We start from the raw sequence: 22,243 nt of genomic DNA, 5'->3' as shown, positions 1-22,243 counted from the left end.
AATTCTCAAAGACCTACATTGGTTGCCAATTCACTATCCATCAATACTCTCCGCTTAACCTACAAATCCCATTCAGAAAACATACCTCCTCCAGACCCATCAGAGAGTCCTATAGAGAATCTCTACAGGTACCACACTCCAAAACCTCTCAGCACATAACTTTCAGAGACAGGGCATTCTCCACAGCAGGACCACCTCTTTGGAACTCCATTCTACCGGATCTGCGACAGGATCCCAGCCTTCCAACATTCAGGAAAAGACTCAAAACGTGGTTATTTAAGAAAGCCTTTTCAGACCCCAACTGAATCTTAACTCTCCATTAACTGACTCTCAGACTTTACCTTAACATGGTAAACAATATCATTGCGAAATTCCATAACTTAGTAAATACCATAAATTTGTAAATTCGTTCTTTCTGTTAAATTCCTATCTACTTTTCACTGCTCCCAGTTGTGTATTTCCCTGTTTTATTGTAACTGCAACGTTTTCGTTCCGCACCTGTTAATGTTCTTACTGTATCTTCTTTTTACACCCCTTTGTTAATTGTAAACCGGCATGATGTGATACCTATCGCGAATGCTGGTATAGAAAAACACTAAATAAATAAATATTCAGACCACAACGCAATGGTCTTGATGAATAGTAAAGATCAAGAGAATTTGTCTTTCAGAAGGGTACAAAGCAGAGTTGCCCTTCTTTTGCTGGAAAATGTGTTAAGAAGAATCCAGAAAAGTATGGAAATTAGGGGACAATTATCTAAGAAAGCAATCTTTGCATATGATATATTGGTTCATTTGGTTAACCCATGGGCTTCTCTGGAGAATTTGATGTGAGGATTTTCCCTTAAGAACATAAGAACATAAGAAATTGCCATGCTGGGTCAGACCAAGAGTCCATCAGGCCACAAGTTCCTGGCAAGTACACAAACACCAAGAAGATCCCATGCTACTGATGCTCGTAATAGCAGAGGCCATTCCCTAAGTCAACTTGATTAATAGCAAGTAATGGACTTCTCCTCAAAGAACTTATCCTAACAATTTTTAAACCCAGCTACACTAACTGCACTAACCAAATCCTTTGGCAACAAATTCCAGATCTTAATTGTGCATTGAGTGAAAAAGAATTTTCTCCAAAGTCTTAAATGTGCTATTTGCTAACTTCATGGAATGCTCCCTAGTTCTTCTATTATACGAAAGTGTAAATAACCGATTCACATCTACTCGTTCAAGACCTCTCATGATTTTAAAGACCTCTATCAGCCATCTCTTCTCCAAGCTGAACAGCCCTAACCTCTTCAGCCTTTCCTCATAGGAGAGCTGTTCCATCCCCTTTATCATTTTTGTTGTCCTTCTCTGTACCTTCTCCATTGCAACTTTATCTTTTTTTAGATGCGCGATCAGAATTGTACACAGTATTCAATGTGCGGTCTCACCATGGAGCGATATAGAGGCATTATGACATTTTATGTTTTATTAACCATTCCCTTCCTAATAATTCCTAACATTCTGCTTGCTTTTTTGACTGCTGCAGCACACTGAGCCAACAATTTTAAAGTATTATCAACTATGATGCCTAGATCTTTTTCTGGGTGGTAGCTCCTAATATGGAACCTAACATCGTGTAACTACAGCAAGGGTTATTTTTCCCTATATGCAATACCTTGCACTCGTCCACATTAAATTTCATCTGCCATTTGGATGCCCAATCTTCCAGTCTCGCAAGGTCCTCCCGTAATGTATCATAATCCATTTGTGATTTAACTACTCTGAATAATTTTGTATCATCTGCAAATTTGATAACCTCACTCGTCGTATTCCTTTCCAGATCATTTATAAATATATTGAAAAGCATCAGTCCAAGTACAGATCCCTGAGGTACTGCACTGTTCCCCTTTTCCACTGAGAATATTGACCATTTAATCTTATTCTAACCAGTTTGCAATCCACAAAAGGACATCGCCTCCTATCCCATGACTTTAGTTTTCTTAGAAGCCTCTCATGAGGGACTTTATCAAATGCATTCTGGTTTTTTGGTTCCTAACAATACTGATGTCAGGAGCACTAGCAGTTTATACTACTGAAAGGGATATGTGGGGAGATGACTTTGCACTTTGCTGGACAGAGGGTTCTTTTCATTATATATATTATATATATTATTCCTTTTATACCATTATATATATTATACCTTCCAACTTGAGGGTCTTATTCATCAAGGCATTTTCCCCGTAGACACAGAATGGGAGAAATGCCTTAGTGAATAGCCCTGAAGTTGTTATATAAATTTAATTAAATTTCATTGCTTTTCCTGACAAAGTCGAACCTTCAGCAGTGACACTAATTCCCTCTTCTTTTGTTATGTAAAATAGCAATATTCCTTGAATATTTGCAGAATCTGTATCTGGATTTGTTATTAGTCAATAGTCTTTTCTAAATTTCTTTGGAGGGGGAACAAATCAAGAATACCCTTGCAATGCCTGTTTGAGAATTGCAAGGAAGGATTGGGAATCTGAGGCCTTTGGGATTATAATTTAGCTTGTTTAATCTGCCATTTTGGGGACTGGGTATACAAAACTTGGATCGAATTGCCCACTCCACTCCCATGTTTTATTCCAGCTAATACAGCAGTTCTAGTTTAAGCTTAAGTTTGCTGATAGCTCCCTTGAGATTTGCTTGGAAGCATATTTACAATATGCATTGTAAATTTGAATATTCACCTTTTTTTTGCAGATTCAATTTTGATTTTATTCAAGGCTTTCAATCCAAAGTTTTTACTATTTAGGATAATAAAGATCTTCAGAAGGTTGCTCAAATGGTAAATAATGAAGGATGCATCCTATAGTTTTATTATTTAAATCAGTGTTATAATCTCTCTCTTAAAGATTTTTCTGCCTGTTTGTAGCTTAAGAGCTGGATTCATCATTCTTCGCAGAATGATTAATCCTGCGAAAAAGGGGCCGGGGGAATGAAGGGGGGCGGGCCTGTGAAAGGCCGCAGCCGTTGGCACTGCAGTGGTGCGATTTCGCCGGCCGCAATGTTCCTCATATTATAGCCGGCAGTGGTGCCGCGGCTGACTCCTCCCCCTCCCCACCCTGACTTCTCCCCTCCCCTAATTTGCATTATATCGCATGTGAAAATGCCCTTTTCGCAAGCTATACAGCTTTAGTAAATCACCCCCTTAGACAGTATAAGGTCAATATTCAAAGCCATTAACCCCTAGATTCATCATTTTGCTATATTTATAGCAGAATGATGAGTCACGAAAATAAAAGGAGTGAGGGGCAATAGTGGGCAGCTGGACACATTGTGGTGGTATGATTTCACCTGCTGCAGTGCAGCCACACCGCACACTATCACCCCCATAGCGCCATTGGAAAAGGGGCAGTTATTTTCTCATAGTGCTACCAGTGATAATGTGAAAAACATCACCCGCAGCGCTGCCGGCAGATAACTCTGCCCAAACCCTGCCCACAGTTCTCCCCTTCACCTAATTATAATAATACCGCCACGATACAGCACAATACTGGCACATTGCAAAATAATGAATGACCCTGTAAGATAGATAACTCAAATGTTACCCATCTAATTGGCAAGTTTTGTGATATGCAGCCATTTATCCATCTATAATTTAGCCAGATATAAAAGAGGCATTCCGGAGGTGTTTCAGGGCATGACAATGTTATCTGGCTAACTTAGCTGAATTTCAGTTATATGGCTAAATAACCTACACTTAACTGGATATCTTCAAAAGATATCTGGTTAAATGGTGATCCTGTAAAAAACATCAAAATGGTCTCCCGGTCTAATCCCTACCCTACTACAACAAATATAACAATTCCCGTCTCACCAGGAACCCACTTTATCTTCACCAGCCCTCCAGCCCTCACCCCCACCCTCCAGTATAAATCCAAAAAATATATTGCCTCATCACCACCCTCCACATCCCTCCCCCCATGCTGCCACCCTTCTCCTGAAGCCCTCCCACCCTTCTAATATTGAATCGGTGCCGCTTTCTAAAACCTGGGATCATGGTGCATAAGCTGTCATTGTAAGCTTATTACTCCTGGGGGAATTCTGCTCAAAAAAATTTAAAATTCTGCAAAATTCTGCAAACTTTATGTTGGTCAAAATAACACAATTTACATGACAGTCTTTAAGTAATTACATTTTAAATTAATACAGAAAAAAGTTATTATGTCGAGATGCCTAATTTTAAATATTTTGAGCAGAGTTTCCCTAGAAATTCACTGTAAGAATGTCCCTTCCACTCGCTCTCCCTACTCCCCTGTCCACTTTGCCCTCTCAGGCTCGAACTTCTCCACCTGCCAGCATCTCTCCCCTCCACCTCTAGGCTCAACCCCTTCCACTTTATCACCAGTCCCAGAGTGTGACCCCATTCCCAGTACTGCCCCTCACACAGACTCCCACTGTCCCTCCCTCTCTCAGACACATGCGACCCCTCTCTAGTACACCATCATACAGGCTCCCTCATACAGGGCCCTCTTTCTTGCATACACACCCACACAAGCTCCCTTTCTCTCTCACATATACATCCTCACACAGGCTACCTATGTCTCTCTCTCATACACCCCTTCACACAGGCTCTGTCTCACACATACACAATTCCTTCACACAGGCTGGCACCCTCACATACACATGATCCCTTTTTCATACACACAAGCTCCCAATCTCTCACACATATACACACTCCTTCACAATCTCCTCATATAGACTTCTTCTCTCTGGCACCCACACTCAAGCATCCCCCCCCCACTCTCTCACACTTTCCTGCTCACCCCCCCTGCTCTCTCACCCACCCCTCTCTCACTCTCCTCTCTCCTCTCTGACACCCCTCTCCCCTCCCCTCTCTCACTCTCCTCTCCCTGCTCTCTCACCCTCCCCTTCCCCACACCCCCTCCCCTCCTTCACACCCACTTCCCCTCCCCTCTCTCACCCTCTACTCTTCCTGTTCTCTCACCCTCCCCCACACCTCATCTCTTCCCTTCTCCTCTATCACAGCCCCCTCCCCCTCACTCCCTCCCCTCCCATCTCACACCCTCTCCCTGCTCTCTCACCCTTCCCCCAATCCTCTCTCAGTCCCTCCCCTCTCCTCTCTCATAACCCATCCCCTTCCCCACTCCCCCTCCCCTTCCCTTTCCTCTCCTCTCTCACACCCCCTCTCCTTTCTCACACTCCTCTCCCTCTCCTCTCACACACACACATTCACTCTCACCGGGACCTTCATCTTCACCATGAGCGGAGCACACTCCTTTCGCGGCACATGGTGGCCATCTTCTCCGCGAACTGCATGCCAGGGCCTTCATCAATGCCACGAGCAGAGCGCGTGGCATGGCAAATGGGGACCTTCTTCTTTGCACACTCCGTTCGCAGCATGCCAGGGTCTCCTCTGCCATTTTCTGCACAGAATTTGGCAATTCTGCATAGAAAATGGCAATTCTGCGCAGGGGAGGAATTCTGCGCAAATTCTGTGCTCCGCAGTAGCGCAGAATTCACCCAGGACTAGTTTATGCTTCCAGCACTGTTACTAGAGCAATGCTGGAAGCTCCCAGGCTCACTGTCTGCCACAATCCTGAGTTTTAGAAAGGGGCTGAGTGAGTGGAAGGGTTTCAGAGACAGGGTAGCAATGATAGGGATGGGGAGTAAAAACAAGGCAATTATTTTTTTTTTGATTTACCAAGGAGGATTAGAACCAAGAACATAATTTTTTTTGTATTATTTACAGCAGTTTAGGAGGGTCCTGGCCATCCTGGATTTGTAATATTTGTAATGTGGAATGGGAATTGAGCCTGGAAGCCCGCAATGAATTTTCTTTTCTTTTGATAGGATTGACACTGAACTGGATATCTTTTGAAGATATCTAAAGTGGCAGGTTACCTGGTCACACAAGGCTGGATAACCTAAACCTAACTAGACATATTTAAAATTTGGCAGAAAGATATCCAGCTTCACATAGCCAGATAACTTTAATAAGGAATATTCATTGGGATTTATCCACTAACCAACTTAATTAATATTATCCTCTGTGTGATCTTTCAGAGATGGGAGACAAGTTGGAGGTTTTTTAAAGTAGGAGAGATGAGAAGGTTTTAATTTCTAGTTTGCATAAGTCTATTAAAAAGTTGGCCACCACCTTTGATTTTGAGGAACTGTTTGCTAAATGGAATAGGGGTCTTAATTTATGATTAAGGGCAAGGCAACTTAAAGAGTAGTTTTGTGTGAATCCTTAAGTTAATTAAAAATGTTTCTCTGAGAGAAACCCATTATATATTTTTTAAAAAGGCTTTCATGTTGCAGTCACAAGCATTTCAGGAAAAGAACTGCACAGGCTGATTTGTGTTTTAATTGTGCTTTGGATAGAGATACCTTGAAATATTTATTCTGGTGTTGACCTAAATTAGCTCAATATTAGGAGAAAACTAGGAGGTTTTAGCCCTGGTAACAAATAAAAAAAAATAATAGTATGGGCAGAAGGATTTCTTTTTGATGATTATACCTCATTATGGGGTGAGTGGAAAAAATTCTAGATTATTTAGAAGAAATGTCCGGTAGGTAAAAAAAGGGATTCTAATTGCTTGGAGGAAGGCTACCTCATCTTCTTACTGACAGAGGACAAATGTGTTCCACAGTTTGATTCAAATGGAGAGTTTTGCAGCTAGAGATTCCTCACTACATAATAAGACATTTTTAGAATATAGCAGGATCACATTCAGATACCTGCTCACAGATCTAGAAGTGAAATATTTTTTAAATGTCGTTAAAGGTTATGATTTTAGTGGGTGGCAGGACAGGTTTGAGTTGAGGTGAGATGCAACCTTGATATAATGATGTTATCTTTTAGTTGAGGAAGGGATTAATAATTGTAAAATTTGGAACTTGTTTATTCCTTATTGTTTACTTTGCAGAAGTAACAAATATGGACCAGATACTTTTTGTATTCCATTATTTTTATCACAATAAAAATTTGAAACAAAAAGTTGACCATTCCTAAAGCTTTCTTGCTCACTTCTCATTCTGTCTACTCCCTTAGTCAAGTCCACTATGTTGTAGATCTTAGCGTCATCCACAAATGATAATTTTTCCTCCTAATCCCTCCACAATATCCAAGATATATTGAACAAAATTGGTCGTCCCAGGACCAATCCCTGTGGCATTGCATTAATCACCTTTCTTTACTCAGAGTGAATTTGAATCACTATTCCCCTCTGTTGCCTGTTCCAGTACACCAGCCGGGGGCTCAGTTTATTTATGGGACTGTATCACATTTTTTCTTATATTCATTATTTATTTATTTATTTATTTATTTATAGATTTTTCTATACCGGGGTACGTGAATAACATCACCTCGGTTTACATTCAAACAGTAATTCAGCATTGCGCTTTACAATATAACATGGTAACTGAACGAATACAATACAGAATATAACTTTGTATTAATAGAATATAAGCAATATATGATAGATTGTGGAAGTTAGGAAGAGTAGTTGAGGATTCAGATCATTGATAGTAGGCTTTTTTAAATAGCCAGGTTTTAAGGTTTTGTTTACATTTTTTGTGACAGAGTTCCTGGCGTAATTCAGAGGGCATGGTGTTCCATATTGTTGATCCAGCAATGATGAAAGATCGTTCTTTTGTACTAGAGAGTTTAGTCAGATTGGGTGCTGGGATATTTAGTTTGGCTAAATTCTGGAATCTCGTTGGGCGGGAAGACGTTTTGAATTGTAGTTGATCTGTGAACCAGTGCATTTCTCTGTTTTGAATGGCTTTGTGTATCAGCGACATAGATTTATAAATTATCCTGTAAGCCACGGGTAGCCAGTGCAAAGACTGAAGAGCTGGAGTGATGTGATCATGGCGGCTTGTGTCGGTGATAATGCGGGCAGCAGCATTCTGCAGCATTTGCAAAGGTTGAATGGTGGCTTTAGGCAGACCCAGTAACAGAGCATTGCAGTAGTCAATCTTTGATAAAAAAAGTTGCTTGTAATACTGTGCGGAAATCATATTGATATAATAGATTTATATAATATTTATAATAATATTTATAATAATTTATATAATATACTTTATATCCAAGTAAAGCACATCCAGCACATGACCTTGATCTAATTCTCTAGTCCACTCAATCAAAGAAATTGATCCGATTCACCTGTCATGGTCTTCCTATAGTAAACTCATGCTGCCTTAGCTCCTGTAATCTGGCAGGTTTAAGATGCTTTACTATTCTTTCCAGCTAAACAGTCTCCATTAATTTTCCTATTATTGAAGTCAGCCTAATGAGTCTGCTATTTCCAAACTCCTTCTTACTTCCATGTTTATAGAGAGGGACAACCTCTTAGGAGACATCTACCCTTCTCCAGCCCCATGGAACCATACTTTTCTCCAAAGATTTATTAAATGGGTCTTTCAGCAAACCTACCAGAACATCTTTAGTTCCCTTAATATCCTATGGTATATCCCACCTGGTTCCATGATTTTGTCCACTTTTAGTTTTTCTAATTGCACACAAACATTCTCTTCTGAAAACAATGTGGCCAGTATCACACTGCTATATGTACCCTTTCTTACATCTGACAGTCCTTCTCCAAACCCATCTTCAGTGAATACCAAATAGATGCAATGCTTTATCCGGTCTGCTTTTACCTTACTCCTCTTCATACATTTCTTCTTGTTTCCTCTTAATTTTAATATCCAACAACTGCTCTTCCTCTTTTCACTGACATACCTGAAAAAAAATGTTGCCACCTCACTTTACCTTTTAAGTATCTTTCTTCCACTCATGTCTTTTCCGTCCTAATTACTGTCCCTCACCTCTTTCAGCTTGACTTTATATTTTCCCCTGTGCTCCTCTTTCTGACAGTTCTCATATGTTCTGAATGCTAATCTTTTTGCCCTTCCTATCTCAGCCACTTCTTTTGAAAATAAGATTAGGCTCTTTATCTTCTTTCTTTTATTTATGTTCTTAAACAAGTATGTGTTGCCTTTTTTATAGCTCCTTTGAGTTTAGCCCATTGTTCCTCCACTTTACTTAGTCACTCTCATTCTACTAATGCATCCTTAAGGTCACATTTTACTAAAGTCAGTTTTTCAGAAAACTTTTACTTTTGAGTGACTTGTTGTCATCTTGGCTGCTATATCACACCATAATATGTATGCATCTTCGCAAACATTAGAAAATAAATTCTCCATTCATAAGAATTGGGTCCAGTATTGACCCTTCCTTGTGGGTTCAATTACTTTTTATCTAAGGAAAGCATCTTGCAGGGAGTGTGGGTGCTCTCTACTTCTGACCAATTTTTCATATGAGATACTCCAATCCATATTCAATAGGTTAAAATCTCTCATCAACATCTCCATCTTCATTTCCATCTTTTGGATTTCTTTGACTAGATTTCTGTCCAGTCTTTCACCTGTATCAGAGGTCTGTAGACTACCCTGGTATAGATGGACGTGCCAAACACCTTTCTAAGATAATCAACAGTGCTTCCTCATTTCTCCATACTCCCTGCATTTCAATAGCTTGGATATTATGTTTACAAATAGAGCTACTTCTTCCATTTTATATCCTCTCTATCATTCCTGAACAGATTGTAGCCTGATATAGCCATCTGCCATTCATGAAACTCATTGAATGACTTCTGTATGATAGCAACAATATTTAGGTCTACCTTTTCCATAAGGATTTTCCAATCTGGAATTTTATTACCTAGGCTAAGGGCATTTGTAGTCATACTTTCCAGCTATTGCTCTGCTCCTTGTCTATACTCTGTATAGCTTCATATGTGCTTCCCTTATCTAACCAGCTTTTAGGGACCTTCATTTTCAATGTATCTTTTCTTTTCCTGGGAATTTATTAACAAAAAGAATATAAATGGGAGAAATCAGTGTAAAATAATGACTCACCATTTTTATGGATATAATTAATTTTTGTTCTTGTTGTAATAAACACTGATGAATTCCCAGAAAAAAAATGAAATAAAAGCTGAATAGGAAGATCCCTGCCTTTTGGAAAAGGTAACTTTTTATGACCATTACTATTGTTCCTTCTTCCTTTCTGAGAAGAATATTTCTTTAACTACCACCAGTAGAACTATTGAGCAGAAGACAAAGGTAATTGGGAATACGGATCAGTTAGAACCACTACTTGGTGGGTGGGAAACCTAATTATCATGCCATTTTTTGAACCACCACTACATAATACATTGTCATATTTTGTGGGGCTCATGCATCAACCTGTTTTAGACACACAAGCACTTATACATTCTCATTTGACACCCTCTTTTGAAATCAGATTGTAGTACAACAAACAGCAACAGCGATAGAAGCAGTAAACTTCCTATTTCAGGATCATATTGCAATCCAGTCTCCAAATAATAAACATGGCTAAATCTTCTCCCCAAATGAGAACTGTGGTCGGTCTGTGCCTAGCGGTAAGACAGCAGCAATAGCTTGTCATACAGTTTCTGTACTGTTCATATTTCATCTCATCACATAGGTCACTGCACAGACACACAGGTTCCTATCAGCATACAAAGCACTGACAGTTTGCATGGCACAGGATCCTTGAAGAAACAAGGGGGCAGCAGAGCACAGTATTAGGGCAGGGAATTAAAATGGAGGTGAAATACTGCTTAACAACTGTGCCAGCAAACATTTATAACAGAAATGGACTGACTCTTGAATGATGATCTCAGATCACTAGGCCACAAGGTTTTTGACTGCTGCAACTATGAACTTTTTAGAACATTCTAACATATGTTTTCAAAATAAGTCTCTGCATTGCTTAAAGGAGGTTTAAATATCAGAAATGAAAATAAAAGGCGGGAAAAACATGTTTGTTTTTATTCTGCATTATTACCCTTTGGTTAAGTGCAGATGATCTCTTGCAAACTGTTTTCACATGAGGACATGAACATTTATTTTTAATTATTTTCAAATTGTATATTTTGGTAATATATAATCTTACAAGGGAAAATTCTTAAAACACTAGATATATTTATTTGGACTACCATTAGTATGTGACTTATTGCAATGTGTAATAGAGAAAACCTTACTGCTCTCATCAAATTCATAGAGGAGTCAAATCATTCCTGTAATATACAATAAAGAGAACAGAGGGGCCTAATCTCTACAATGGATGAATACATTTAGAAATTAATATAATTCTATCAGGAAATGAGTATATAGTAAAAGCAAAAGGAATTCCAATGTCTTTGGCACCTTTATCTTCAAATAGAAGATAGTGGCCAGCTTGGAAGTGGTATTCTTTTCTTTATTCTTCTCTACTAATATTTAAACATTGCTAATGCTCATACTTTAAAGGTTTTGGGTTTTTTTTTATAGGGGAGGGTTTTTTTTCCTCCACTAGATCAACTAACTGAAGATTGGAAAGGGAGCCTTCAGTGCTACTTGTATGTCAGCAAGTGGTTTACTTTATTTCAGCAACTCTTATCCAATCCACGTGGAGCTCAAATATATCATATCTATGATATGCATATACATTAGAAGGGTCCTTTAGATTTTCTGCATCATAGCATGTATTGCTAAAATCCAGCCACATGAAAGCTACATTGTCTTCAGATTATCATTATAGTACCTCCTCCTTAAAACAGAATGCATGCTTGTCATTTGCTGCTTTATGAAAAATGGATATTAGTAGGAAATTTCATTCAACAAGCCATATTGCACCCTCTTGTTCAGAAGCATAGAGCATTTCCTGAACATTTTATTTGCACCACAGCCTAGAGGGAGCTGGAGAGGTGGCAGGGTAGAGAATGATAAAATATGGAAACACTTATAAGTTGTTATAAACAAATTTTGAGAGAAAAGAAGCCAGGAAATGACCCAGATCATCTGCATAGAAAAACAGTATTATTATTTAGTTATCAATCTGGCCCCAATTATTTTCATTTGAAAGGGCATAGCACTATAAAATCTTAGTAGCAGAGTTTCACTTAGTCAACATTTTTTGATCAAATTGAACTCTTACCCTTCCAGAAATTCATTTGTTCTTGAATCAGATAAAAAGAAAAAAAGCCACCGAGCTACATAAAGAATTTTAATAATTAACCTTCTAATCTGCATCTCTGTGTTTCACCTGGATTGCAACTCTCCCCAATAAACCAAGAAACTGTTTTTGCTTAAACACACAACCTTAACTAGTAATGAAAATACGTAAATTATAACAAAGGAAAAGAAATAAAAGTATGCAATTAACTTTTCTCTCTTCTTCTAAATATTCAGTGTGTTTTATTATTCCCTTGATCAAAGCATCTAGTCTTATTCACTGCAGGACTTGATGTTAATGTTACTCAATAGATTAGCTATTACAGTTTTATAAGGGCAATCCAATTAGAAAGTCACTTCCAGTCTATGAAAGGTGAACATATCAATTCCACAGGCATTGTGGAGTCTGCTCACAGAACATAAGATGTTAGCATGTCACTGGGGCAGCAAGGCATGCCCTTATTTATTCACAGAACATACAATGTTACATAAATAAACCTTGCAATTCAATCACATTAATGAAGTAGTAATGGGGATGGGGAATATTATTTGGACAACTGACAATACAATCATATTGTATACATTATTGCTATTATGCTTTTTCTTGGAATCTCACATTTTTCACTATCTTAAATTCCACAAACAGAAATGACGGATTTCTTTCCTTATTGACATTTGCAGTAAATTTATTTTATAATATTGCACCAAGTATACACTCCGGCACTGCCACTGAGATTATTGAAATGATAGTCCTGCTAGATAATCTATCAATCCAAACTGCAGAACTTGCACCGATCTCATCTATATTAAAATTGCCTTCACAGTAAGAAAGCTATAATTCTTCTTTCTTCTTTCACAACTTTGCATTCTTTTTTTTGAGTTTAATAAATAATTGCTATTCACTGATCAAAAACAAATTCAAATGTACTCCACATATAATCATTGATCACTAGCTTTAATGTAGGAATACATATCAATTTATGTTTCAAACTAAAGCTAACAACTATTTAAAACCATATCTATTCAGCCTGAAATCTTGCTATTTTTGAGCTAGAGACAATATTTCTTACACTCAGGTGAATTTTCAAAGGAGTTACTTGCATAAATGTGACATACTATTGCAGCAATTTTCAAAAGTCATTTATGTGCGTAAAGTGCACTTATACAAGTAAATCCTGTGGAAAATTCAATGGAATATATTGTAGCAATTTTCAAACGCCCATTCACAGGTAATGTGTATTTACACATGTAAAACCTATTTTTAAGTATGTAAATGCTTTTAGAAATCAGGTCATTAGAATGTGCCTTTGATCATTAGAAGTACAAATTAAAGGGGGAATCCAAGATGGCAGTTTCCTGCTAGATTCTGTGCTTTGCACAGAAAACAGTATTTTTCTGTGTGTCTTGGTTTATCGTGTTCTTCCCTTCTGGCTTTCCTTAGGGAAAGAGAAGGGATGCATTAATAAACTCGCTATAGCACCTCCAGATCTGCACTGGGCTGCTACTGTGATACTTGTGGCTTTGGAATTTGATGCCATCTCCTCACAGAGAATGTGATGGAAGGTGCTTCCCTGCTCCTTCAGACTATTGGCAATTGGGGTCACTGCACTTAATTGGGAGACCAGTCCATTCAAGATAGTGACTAAGGGTTCCCTTCATACGTTGCTGTTCCTAAGTTTCCCTTTTCTTCCCAGATCTGAGATCTGGGCCTGCTTTTGCTTTAGTTATTCAGGCTCTTTCTACACATAGTAGTAGTAGTAGTAGTAGTAGTAGTTACCTTTAATGCCATCTGGGCTGCCATCTCTACACTGGAATCATCTGTGACAGTCCAGCTTGTGATTTGGGTTGCTTTTTCCTCTTAATTTTTTAATCAGGCCCAGGATCTTGAAAAAATCCAAATGCAATAAACTGGAAAATTTGTGAATTTAGATCACAGCCTTGCAGTCATCAAATGCTGTATTTATTAAAGATAATCTCAGTATGCATGCAAAGATATAACTAATAATAATTCAAGCAAGATATAACAACTTGAAAACCTAAGGAGATAATGAGAAAGTAACTTCTAAATAATTTTAATTTTTTAGTGAAAATGAATTTAAATTTTCTAGTGAAAATGTTTCATCCATCCACCAGTATCTACACCAAACCAATGAGAAAACATGTTGGGATTCAAATTGAGGAAAAAGCAGAAGGCAAATTGTTCCTGGACAGTTTAGACCTCATATAGTCAAATCAATACATGAGGAGACAGTGAAGTGATCAGAAGAAAGTAACTCAAATAAATTTTACTTCATCAAAAGTTTCCAACAAATCTCACCCACTGTGTTATCAAATCCCCAGATAACTGTATCCTTATTGATTTTTTATAAAATTTTATTTCATTGTTTAATTATTTTCATTTCTTGGTGCTATCTCAGTGTTAAGGAGAAAATACCTCAGAGACCTCAGGTGACCCAAAAGGAATACTCATCTAAGATAATCAAATCATAGATTAAAAGAAACCTTGTTTTTTTCTGAATATTCTATATTTAACCACTTGTATACTGCATAATTTGTTCAAAGACAACCAAGTGGTTCACAAAATTTTACATACATTATTTCCAGAGAACTCCAAAATAATACAAACTATGGAATTAATATAACAAAATACATCAATAAAAATAATAATAATAATAACTAATAACAGGTTACTGCTTCTCCCCACAATTATAATTATTTTTCAGTGGAATTGACTGTTTCCTGAGGGTACACAAAAGAATTTGTTTCTGGGACTGTCTCACTTAACATTTCTTCCCTCTCTCTTGTCCCAAGGAGTGTGTCCTTGCTATGGAGGGAAAGCTAACCTTCATGGCCCAGGCGGTGGTGCAATCTCCCAGTCTGTATGTGTGTGTGTCTGTGTATGAGGAGTTAACTTTCTTTGGTGATGCTGCACTGCAGGTATCAGACAGGACAGTGTTGGGTGTTCAAAATAATTTTACTGATGATACTTCAAAACTGAAATCAATGTCTAACCAATAAAATAACTACTACAACTGTGCTCTCACCGGGGTATTTAAAAATTGAACTCTTCTTTCTTCCTCTGTTTATACATCCTCAATAGCAGATACTGGGCTATGTCTTATCCTTCAGGGAGTAAGCTGATATGCAAAATCCCAATTTGGTAGGGAAATCCCTGTGTGTCTGTGGAGGATACCCTGAATCTCAAAATCGTACCTGAGGTCCCACAAGTCTGGTTCTTTCCCTAGCTTGTGTCCTATGTCCTGTGGCTGTGTCCCAAGAGTGAGATCCAGTTGTGGGTCTTCAAATATTCTGTCTCTTCGGCTCCTTGGACTCTTCCTAGTGTGCATTCTCCTTCCTCCTCCCCCCCTCTCCACCTTTCCTTCTCATCGGCTTTGTTATACTGATCAACTTGCTTTTTTGAGAATATAGTTCACATGTAACTTCCTTTCTATTTCCAATTGTTGTAATGTAAACCGATATGATGTGAAAATGAATATCGGTATATAAAAACTATTAAATATTAAATACATAAATAAATGTCTCTTGAGAAGAGGTCTGTACTAAAAAATAGGCTAATATAGCCTATCTTCAACCATGAGGAGGGGTGGAAATAAACCTCTTCACAAACCCCCAGAAGGTGCAAAAACACTTTTACAGGCCAAAACTATCTTCAGGTGAGGAGTCAATGCTGCACTTCCACTTAAGGAGAAATGGCACACAGGTTTTCTCACCGCCCCCCCCAATCACTGGACTCAGGCTTGTCCCTCTCCAAACTGGACCAGGGTATCACTCCAGCAAAAATCTGAAAAATGAACCAAAAATATAAAGTTTCTCCTGCAATTAGAGGTAGACCCTGCCAGGCAAGAAATGCACTGAGAAATCCACTCAAAGAAATCATTCAGCTCCCTAAAACTGCTCCTTACTCTTCAGAAGTCAACTCAAAATGACTACACTAATCCACTAGCACACCAAATGAACTAAGAAGCTACCATTCACAGCCAGCCTCAAGAGGAAGTACTGTAATGGAATGGGTTTTCCCATGAAGTTGGAAATACCTAGGGGAAGGATCTAGGGCCATCTAGAGACCTGGGGGTTTCTATATTAATCCTGTGTAAAACCAACCTGGAGAAGGGATACTACATGTGATAATACCTCAAAAAATGTTTAAAACATTACATGCATTAGTATATATGTGCATATATCTACTCGTATTCTGTATTTTATAAAATTAAAAAAACATGCATTTTCATTTTCATGTGCACATGCATGTGGTTGAAAAAGGGCAGTTTAGAGGCATTTCTGGGTGGGGCCAAAACATTCATGTAAGTTGCTATTTTAAGGACCAACAAAACAGGAGGGTAGGTCCTCTACAGTTGTTACCATGTTTTAAAGAAAAGGAACCGATGATATCCAATAAAAGAGAGAAAAATATTAAAGAAATAGTGGCCCCATCAGCATTACCGATTAACAAAATGATAGACAAGAGACCCCCAGGACACCGACCTTGTGGTAGCTGCTCTGTTTGTTCAGTTAATATGAAAGTCAAGAGTTTGTTAATTCCAGGAACGAATAGAGAATTCAAGTTAAGATCATTCACCAATTGTAAAACCAAAGGCGTAGTTTATCTAGTCGTTTGCACTTGCAACAAAGCTTATGACAACCATAAGACAAACCATAAGACAATTTAACAAACGAATCATAGAACATAAGAGTATTATTAAAAGAAGAATAGAATCCAAACCACTGGTCCAACACACAATACAGATGCACAATAATTTTAATGGCTATAAATTCTGTGTACTCCAACAAATGGTTCCACACTGGTGTGGTGGCAATATAGAAAATCTTTTACTACAATTAGAACATAAATTCATTTTTTATTTTAAAACAATGAAACCTAATGGTTTAAATTTTGAGGTAGATTATTCTGTTTTCTTATAATTTTAAATCTTACACATACATTTATTTTATATGATTTTACCTGTATATTGAATTAATTTTACTTATGATTCTTATCATCTATAGTTTTTATGTGTTCACAATTTTTTATAAATAATTTTTATCATTTTTAATTTATTTGATTACAATTGTCTGTGTGGTCTTATTTTTATGTGCTATCAATGGTCTGATTTTTTAACTTTTATTTTTATTTTTATCAGTAGATCAATATTCCCCAACATTTAGCAATCATGCTAGCAGATCGATGTTGCCCAACATTTCAACAATCAGTTCAGGACCTCCTGAATTGTTTAGGTTTTGCTAATATCGTGCCTACGCTGTTATGAGAGTCTCAGTTTAGTGGACCCTTGGGCCGACCTGCAGGAGACTGGGAAAAGATGGTCAATGTCTCTAGTATATGGCAGGCCGGGAGGCAGATGTTCAGGCTGGAAGTAGAGGTGCTCTTCACCCTGGAAGCTGGTACTCCCCGGGGAGGAGCCCATAGGAGCCCAACTGCTGGGACTTAGGCGGCTTCACCCTTGGAAGCCGAAACCCCCCCCCCCAGGAGGAGCCCATAGGGGCCTGGCTGTTGGGACTTAGGTGGTAGTGGATCAGGACTGAGAACTGGAACCAGACTAGGACAGTAGGTCAGTACTGTAACAGGGCTCAGGTTCTGGAACCAGGCAGGAACTGTAGCAGGCAAGCAGGAATCAAGCAGGTACTGTATCAGGCAAGCAGGAACGGAGCGAATAGCAAGGCAGGTCGCTCCGGGGCACAGCGCAACAGGGATCCGGTAGGTAAGCCCATTGCAAGGCAAAGACTGGGTGGCCGCGGCTGGCTTATCTGATGTCAGGAATTGGGTGGAGTCACCACTGGCTGGAAATGTACTAGAAAAGCACCCAAGTGGTGCGCGGGCGCGCCTTGAGACAGGGTGTCCATGGAAGGTTTCCCGGTGGTGTGGCCCTCGCAGGGATGCTGCCGAACAGGCCAGAAACTAGGCCAACAAAAGCGGGAACATGTCCAGGAACACGGAGGTAAGGGTCTGGTTGCGGCGCTCACTGCCAGAACCGCAACAGTACCTCCCCTCTTCCGCCCCCTCTTAGCCAGTCTGGGTTTACTTGGGTGGTCCAGATGGAACTGCCATAATAAGTCTTTGTCAAGGATGTTACGGGCCGGTTCCCAAGAATTATCCTCGGGTCCGCAACCCTCCCAGGCAAGCAGGTACTCCCATCAGCGTTGGTGAAATCGGACATCCAAGACCTCACGTACTTGATACGTGACCTCGTCCGGTACTGAAGGATCCGATGGTTCAGGAGCCCGGGAGTGGTATCTGGATAAAACAAGAGGTTTCAGCAATGACACATGGAACACATCATGTATTCGCATGGAGGAGGGTAGGCGTAGTCGGTACGAGACTGCTCCCACTCGTTCGGCAACTTGGAAAGGCCCACAGAAACTTGGAGCTAGTCTTTGAGACGGAATACATAGCTGTAGATTTTTGGTACTAAGCCAGACACGGTCTCCTGGGAGGAAGATAGGTGCTGGCTGACAATGGCTATCCGCCCATTTCTTGGCGGACTGGGTGGCTTTACGGATCTTTCCCTGGAAAGACGTCCACAAGGAAAGAAGATGGTGGGCTGAAAGTTGCACTGCTAGGAGTGCACTAGGTTCAGGTGAAGGCAAGGGTGGTCGAAGTTGCTTCCCATAGACGACCAGGAAAGGCGAACTTCCAGTAGCAGCATGCGTGTGATTATTATATGAGAACTCCGCCCACGGGAGTAGCTTGGCCCAATTATCTTGGCGTTTGTTCACGAAGGAACGGAGAAAAGTCTTCAAGGTTCGGTTAGTTCATTCCGTTTGCCCATTACTTTGAGGATGGAACGCAGACGAAAGACTAATTTGCACACTGAAGCATTTGCAAAGTGCCTTCCAATAACGAGCAGTAAACTGAGGTCATCGATTGGAGACTATGTCCTGCGGGAGACCGTGAAGTCTAAAGATATGCTGGGCGAAAAGGTTAGCTAGGTCAGGTGCAGAAGGCAACTTTGGCAGGGGGACAAAGTGTGCCATCTTGGAGAATCAGTCTATGGTTACCCAGACGACCGAATTACCTCCTGAGACAGGGAGGTCCACGACAAATTCGGTGGAGATGTGTGTCCAAGGCTCCACCGGGATGGGCAATGGTTGCAACAGGCCCCTGGGCTTCCCGATGAGCGGCTTTTGCATGGGGCAAGTCAGGCACGAGCTCACAAAAGCTTGGACGACCTGCCTCACCGTCGGCCACTAGTAGAATCTGTTCAACAAGTCTAAGATCCCTTTACAGCCAGCATGGCCCCCTGTGAGGGAGTCATGGGCCCAAGTGAGAACTGCTCTCTGGGAGTGACGTGGAGCAACGGTCTTCCCTTGGGAGGACACCAAGGTTGTTTCTAGACTGACTTTCACAGGATCCAAAATAAACTGAGGCATGTCAGGGGTCTCTTCGACCTCAGAAGAGCGCGAGAGCGCATCGGCTCGAACATTCTTAGAGCCAGGTCGATAGCGTAAGGTAAAGTTGAACCGGTCAAAAAACAGCGACCACCGGGCTTGCCTTGGGTTCAGGCGTTGGGCTTGCTTCAAGAATGCTAGGTTTTTGTGATCAGTGTAAATCGTAACCGGATGGTTGGCTCCTTCCAACCACTGTCTCCATTCCTCCAGGGCAAGTTTCACGGCTAGCAACTCTTTATCTCCAAGACAGTAGTTGCTCTCTGCCAGAGAGAATTTCTTCGAGAAATATGAACAGGGTAGCAATTGTCCAGAATCTGAGTACTGGCTCAGCACGGCCCCCACGGCCACATTGGAGGCATCAACTTCCACTACAAAGGGCCGGCTGGGATCCGGATGATGAAGGCAGGTATATAACAAGAAGGCTTCCTTAAGGGCCTCAAAAGCATGGCAGGTGGGAACAGGCCAATCCACTGCATTGGCCCCCTTTCGGGTGAGAGAAGTCAACGGGGCCACGATGCGGGAGTCGTTAGGAATAAAGTGACGGTAGAAATTGGAAAAGCCGAGGAAGCGTTGCAGCACTTTAAGGCCTTAGGTCGGGGCCAATTCTTAATTGCTGCCACTTTCTCAGGATCCATTTGAAAGCCTGTTGCTGAGACTATGTAGCCCAGGAACGGCAGGGACATCTTCTCAAAACTGCATTTTTCCAATTTTGCGTACAGACCATGCTTCCTAAGTATTTGGAGCACTTGACGGACATGCTGACGGTGTGAAGGCAGGTCATGGGAGTAGATTAACACATCATCGAGGTAAACGATTACGCAGTTGTTCAGAAGGTCCCGCAACACCTCATTCATAAGGTGCTGGAACACCGCCGGGGCATTACATAAACCAAAAGGCATCACGAGATACTCGAAATGCCCGTCTCTGGTATTAAATGTGGTCTTCCACTCGTCTCCGGGACGGATTCTGACTAAGTTGTACGTTCCTCATAAGTCCAACTTTGTGAGGAAACAGTGGCGAGCATTTCAGAGAGTAGTGCTAGCCCAAACAGGATCAGCACTCTGTCAGCAACAGCAACTTCCGCCTCCTCCTCCACTTCAGTACACCAAAGGCATGTTTCCCATAAAGAATCATCTAATCTGCTATGGGCTAGAGAGAAAGCAGCTGGAATGAGTGACTCTCAGCCCATGCAAGCAAGGGAGACACCAGCATAACTGTCAGTGACACTATATCTCTCAGAGTCCACAGAGGACATGCAAACAGATCCGCTGGCATATTGGGCATACAAGTCCACTGTCTGGCCACATCTAGCCAAAGTGGCTCAGCGATATCTGTCATGTCCACCGACCAGTGTGCCCAGTGAACATGTATTTTCAATGACATTGGATATCATGAGCTCTCACACTCAAGGCTGGCACCAGAGTTGATGGAAATGCTAGTGTTTTTGAAAATAAAACTGCATTTGCTTGGGATTCCAAATGTTCCCTGTGAATGGCAAGATGAATAAAAGAAATTGAAAGCCTTGCAGCAGCTCCAACTGCATTTTATGCTCCAGATAATATCAGCACATGTACCTGACCTGAAATGCTGTGCCTGTCCGTCCACTGTTTAGGCTGTACATCCCTACAAGGGCCTGACCTGAAACACCGTGCCTGTCCGTCCAGACTGTAAGTCCCTACAAGGGTCTGACCTCAAATGCTGTGCCTCTCCGTCCACTGACCAGGTTGTACATCCCTACAAGAGCATGACCTCAAATGCTGTACCTGTCTTTTAGTTCTAGTATTTCTAATTTCAGTTTCATGTATTTGTGCATCACTTCTTTCCAGAATATTCATTTCCTGTTTTGCAACATTTGGAATGTCAGAACATAAAAATCTGACTTAAGGTATTTGGAGCATGCATATTTCATATGCTCAATAGTTTTCATGACATTTATAATATGGGCCATGTTCCTGAAATCTTTCTTAGGTGCCACCAGTAATGTTTCTAATACTATAGAAAACTGGTGTCCCTACGAGGGCTTGACCTCTATCCTCGAATGCTGTGCCTGTCCATCCAGACCTTACATCCCTACAATTGCTTGACCTCTAACGCTGAGCCTGTCCATCCACATTTGAAATGTAAGAACATAAAAAGCTGACTTAAGATGTTTGGAGCTTGCATATTTCATATGCTCAATAGTTTTCATGATCTTTATAATATGGGCCATGTTCCCAAAATCTTTCTTAGGTGCCAACAGTAATGTTTCTAGTACTATAGAAAACTGGTGTCCCTACAAGGGCTTGGCCTCTATCCTCGAATGCTGTGCCTGTCCATCCAGGCCTTATGTCCTACAAGGGCTTGACCTTGAATGCTGTGCCTGCCTGTCCAGGCTTTATGTCCCTACAAGGGCTTGACCTCTATCCTCAAATGCTGTGCCTGCCCATCCAGGCCCTACGTCTCTACAAGGGTTTGACCTCTATCCTTGAATGCTGTGCCTGCCTGTCCATCCAGGCTTTATGTCCCTACGAGGGCTTGACCTCTAATGCTGTGCCTGTCCGTCCAGGAGCCCTTTTCTGCTCAAAGGAAAGGGAACTCTCCTCAGGTGTAGCCAGCCTATCTCTTAGTACCTGTTGAATGATGTTGAACTGCTGTTCACATGGCACCCTCCTCCTCATCATCATGCTTTGAAGGCTCATGCTCCACTCTAGGGGCCAACCCATTCCTGGGAGCCCTTTCCTGCTCAAAGAAAAGGGAACTCTCCCCGGGGTAGCTGGCTAGCCTATCTCTTAGTACCTGTTGACCCATGTTGAACCGCTGTTCAC

The sequence above is a fragment of the Rhinatrema bivittatum genome, chromosome 2 (assembly GCF_901001135.1).
Source record: "Rhinatrema bivittatum chromosome 2, aRhiBiv1.1, whole genome shotgun sequence".
Classification (NCBI taxonomy): domain Eukaryota; kingdom Metazoa; phylum Chordata; class Amphibia; order Gymnophiona; family Rhinatrematidae; genus Rhinatrema; species Rhinatrema bivittatum.
This window is presented reverse-complemented; position numbering follows the sequence as displayed.